Below are 5,000 nucleotides of genomic sequence, written 5' to 3'. Positions count from 1 at the left end.
AACCCACGCGGCACAGTTACCAAGGCAAAAGCTGCTGAGTACTTCTTCACCGTATGTTGTTAAAAAATGTTCGGTGGAAAGGTGGAAATGGTTATTCCTAAAATAACCAAGACGAAAGTGAGTTGTTTATGTGTGTGTGTACAGACACACACGCAAACAAATAAATATATATTAACGTGTGTGTATAAATATATGTATATATATACACACATATATAAACATACATCTATCTAAACATCTCTCTCTCTCTCTCTCTCTCTCTCTCTCTCTCTCTCTCTCTCTCTCTCTCTCTCTCTCTCTCTCTATATATATATATATATATATATATATATATATATATATATACATATATATATATATATATATATATATATATATATATATATATATATATATATCAAGATCTAGTAATCCCGTTTTAGATAACAGCGCAAGTTAGCTACGTCTTGTGATGCTTACGACTCGTCATGGATTCAGAGTTGATCCCTTTTGCGCGTTACTTAATGTTATCAGGGACTACATTTCTTGCTTATCAAATATTTTATGAGAGGCAGTAATTCTTTGGTTGATAAGGGCGTTTTCAATTCATTTGAAAGGTAATGAAATATAAATGCATGTTACATTTAAGCAGAACTGATTTTCTCACTACTTAAGGATGAGTAATATTTTGACACACCAGGAATCTTTGACTGGCCACACCAGCTGTTACCCCATTTTCCCAAACAATGATTTTCTGCCAATTACTGTTCCCAGTCTAAAGCGGGGCATGAACGTTGGTTATTAAAACGAACATGGATAGTGGAAACAGATGACTGAATTATTTCTATCTCAATGATGTATGCTTCTCTGTCCGGCAAGGAAAAAGAGGACAACACTGCTTGTAGAAGTTGTAGGCCTATATGCAATAATCACTTTTTAAAACAGAACGAGGGACAGTGACCTTATTTATTCTGTGGTCTCTGACTTCTATTCTGTATTATATTTGTTTCCGATTCGCAGCATTAAATCTCTTTCTGAATCAATTGAATACTCTTTTACGGTTACACTTTTCAGAACTCCTGATAAGTGCCTATTCTGAAGGCCACAGAAAAGTAAAACTGGTAGTGGTGGCTCGTGGAAAAATAGAATTTAAAGACGGGGAGAAGAAATTCAAAGAAAAATTAAGAAAAATATCAAACAAAAGTAATAATAACCGTTCAGTTTATGTGCCGCCAATAAATGATGCGATATTGTACACCTTGAACAATAATGAAGAATAAAAAAGTTTTAAACATATTGAAAATAAATCACAAAGGATTTTTTATCATGGGATACATGTTAGTTGCCCATTTTTCCAGTGTAAGGATATCGGTCATACACTTGTTTGTGAATATCAAGGGGGACGGCACCTCCTATGACGGGGAAGTAGAAACTCGAGGTGTTATGGCGTGTTTTGATTATTGTTCAGTGAGAATATAACCATCTAACTCATTATTTTCCATCCTTTTTGAAAATTGAAGAGAACAAAATGATCGACCATATTCACAAAACATCCGTAACTTTTGTGATGTTATCAAATTTTTTTTTTCCAAAAATAGAATTAGACGCCATGACACCTCGGGTTGCTACTGATCTATCCTTCCCCCCTCCCATGACCGAGCCGAGCAGAGTAACTAGAATCGGAAACAAAGATATTAATGCAAATCAACTCTTTTCCTTTGTATTTACTTTGTTTTCCGCGGGTTTGTAATATATCCTTTTCACCACTTTTGTTGACTATCATTTCATTCATCACATCAATTAACTCTTAATATGATTCTGTACTCGACCCATATATGAGCCAATACGGACCCATTACCCAGCAACAGATATCAGAAACAGTAAAATGAGATCTCGAATGAAAATAACAGTGATTCAGCTTTCATTGTGTGTTTCCGTGACTCAGCATGATTCAGTATACTTCGCTGTCGTCTTAACTGAGGCATAGGGACCGGCGGAGTCACGTGCTCGACTCATGAGAATGCTGGGTAAAAAAAGGGTTTCAACAGCACCTGACTTACTCATGTTTTGCTTATATATATATATATATATATATATATATATATATATATATATATATATATATATATATATATATATATATATATATATATATATATATATATATATATATATATATATATATATATATTATGCTTTTCATAACGTATCTCTTTCTTCTTTATCCGTTGACAGGTCTCAGGCGTACGGCGGGCCGGACTCGTCGGTGAAGAAGCAGGGGAGAAAGCCGGAAATTTGATCAGATAAACTTCAAATCCCCCCCTTCCATCCTTGGTCAACTCGGTGGCTGTGCACTATTCCCTCCCCACTCTTTCTTACTGTCTCTTTTCCTTTTTTTTTTTATCATATCCCCTTCCCAGTCGTACAGGCCGCAGTCGTCGCGCTGTTCCTTAAATGCAAAGTACTACCTGGAATGCATAGTTTGGAAGTACTCTTATGGTTATTGACTAGAGTCGTTTCGTTTGGGTTTGTTTATTTTTCAGAATGAACGAGAAGAGAGATGGGAGAGGGAGAGAGAGAGAGAGAGAGAGAGAGAGAGAGGGAGAGAGAGAGAGAGAGAGAGAGAGAGAGAGAGAGAGAGAGAGAGAGAGAAACAAACATGTCTACCAACAAACCATTTCTTAAAATACCAAGTAAAAAGCCACGACACAGCAAGAGACGGCGAGATGGGAAGGGAAGAGTGAGAGAACTACAAATCATGTGACAAAGAGGTGGGTTCTGCTGCACCAGGCTGGCAGTGGTTGTGTATCCGGTTAGTGTTGACCGGGCCTACTTGTGTGTCTGCTTTCATACTAGATTATGAAAATATTTGCGTTGCTATACAGTTATTCCTTTAATAAACAAACAGAAACACATACTCGTTCAATCCAGTCATTCAAACTCATTAGAACCTTATCCTTGTGTTGATAAACATTGTATATATAAGGTGGTGGAAGGGGTATTAAAAGCACGTACTGAGTACACGCTTGTGATACCCCTTTTCAGCATCTGATAGACCAGTATCGGGTTTGTCCTATATAGTCTCACTAAAAATAACACCGAAAAGGTCATTAGGTAAATATTCAACTTCAGCAGAGCTAAGTCTGTTCGATAACCGGACCTCCGTACCCGATCCCAGCGCCCCCAAAAAACAAAAATAACCTGGGAAATCTTTTGCAAATTTCATTGTTAAAGAGAGCAGTTTCTTTTACAGATTTTTGTGATTAATATGCATGGCGATGTAGGTAATTTTCTGTCTTACATCCGCCGCTCGCATATTGATGAAAATATTATTATTATCGTTACTATTATTATCATTATTACTATTAGTGTTAGCATTATCATTATTATCATTACCATTACTATCATCATTATTATCATTACTAATATTATTATTGCTTTTGTCAATTTCATTATCACTATTACTATTATTATCATTATTACCATTATTATTTTCATCTTAATAAAAATAGCAATAATGATACTATACTATCAATGATAATAATGATAATGATATCAATAATGATAATGATAGTAATAGATATAATTATAACAATAATGATAGTAACAATGATATCAAAATAATAATCATCATAATAACAATAATAATAATAATAACAACGATAACAATAATCAGAATAACAATAATATTGAAAATGGTGATAATACTACTTCTAATACTAACACTAATGATAATAATGCTAATAATAATGCTAATAGTAATAATAATAATAATAATAACAATAATGATAAAATACTACATCTAATAAGGAGTGATTATTATTATTATCATTATTATCATTATTATTATAATAATTCTTATTACTAGTGTCACCATTATAGGCTTTTATTATCATTGTTACTATTATCATTATCATCACAACTTACCATTATTAGTAATTCTTATTGATGTTAAAATATCCATTTTTGTTAGTACTATCATCTTTATTATTGTTGTTTCCACTCCTTATTACGGATATTAGTACATTGTTCGTGATTTTTATTGTGACTTGTTGCTATTTAAACAAATAAATTTATTTTGCCCTTTTCAATTTCATTGTTTTTGTAAATAACTATATCATTAGTATAATCCTCATTGTATCTTTTCGGGAACAAGTCTATGGTAAAAAAAAAGAAAGAAAGAAAAAAAACAAAAACGGACGAGTAAAGAGGCAGAGTGAAAGGCGTAAGAAAAATAAACGGATGAGAAGAGAGAAGAAAATTTGTTTCCTTCGCCGTTCGTCCTCTGCCAAACGGTTCGCGTGCGAGGTTTGCATAAACTGATGTACAGGATTTACGTGCTGATTCCACCTGGATAGCGATAACACCAACAGTCTTCGATCTGACGGAGCTTCCCGGGTTCCAGAGCGAGGCTATAGACAGTTGCCGCCCAGGACACTCGGTCGGAACATCTGGGGTCGCCGTTGTGTTTCATTGTGGCGTCCGTCGTGTTTCTTCTTTGATCTGATGATTCTGCGACTCCTGGCAACGTTGTTACTAGTCATCATGACGGCGAGGGGGATTACGTGCAAAGAACACGTTTGGCGGCGAGTCTTTGTGTCTCAATCACGCTTGGTTCCCCCTATTCACCGCCAGCGGTTCACTATTCCGCCTTCTGCCCTCCCGAGGAACCTGAGATGCTCCGCGGTGTGCCAGCTGCAGGAATGGTGCAAACTCTGGTGCCAAGACCCCACTGCACCCTTCACTGCTTGCTTGCTGTCTGATGTGATTGTCATGCCAGCGTATCAGGAGACTCACGCAGCCGACGTCCTAACCTGCTACACTCGACGCCATGTTGACTTCGTTACCAACGCGTCCATCGTGGGTTCGCCCGACAAGGAAGATTACCCATCAAGGAAAATGGAAAACCTTGTCGATGGATTCTATGGCTACACAATGAGCGAGTGCTTCCTGACCATAAGCACCAAGAATCCGTGGTTCACCGTCGACATATGCGAGGTAAAACCCATAAGCCTCGTGAG

The sequence above is a fragment of the Penaeus vannamei genome, chromosome 5 (genome assembly GCF_042767895.1).
Source record: "Penaeus vannamei isolate JL-2024 chromosome 5, ASM4276789v1, whole genome shotgun sequence".
Lineage (NCBI taxonomy): Eukaryota > Metazoa > Arthropoda > Malacostraca > Decapoda > Penaeidae > Penaeus > Penaeus vannamei.
This window is presented reverse-complemented; position numbering follows the sequence as displayed.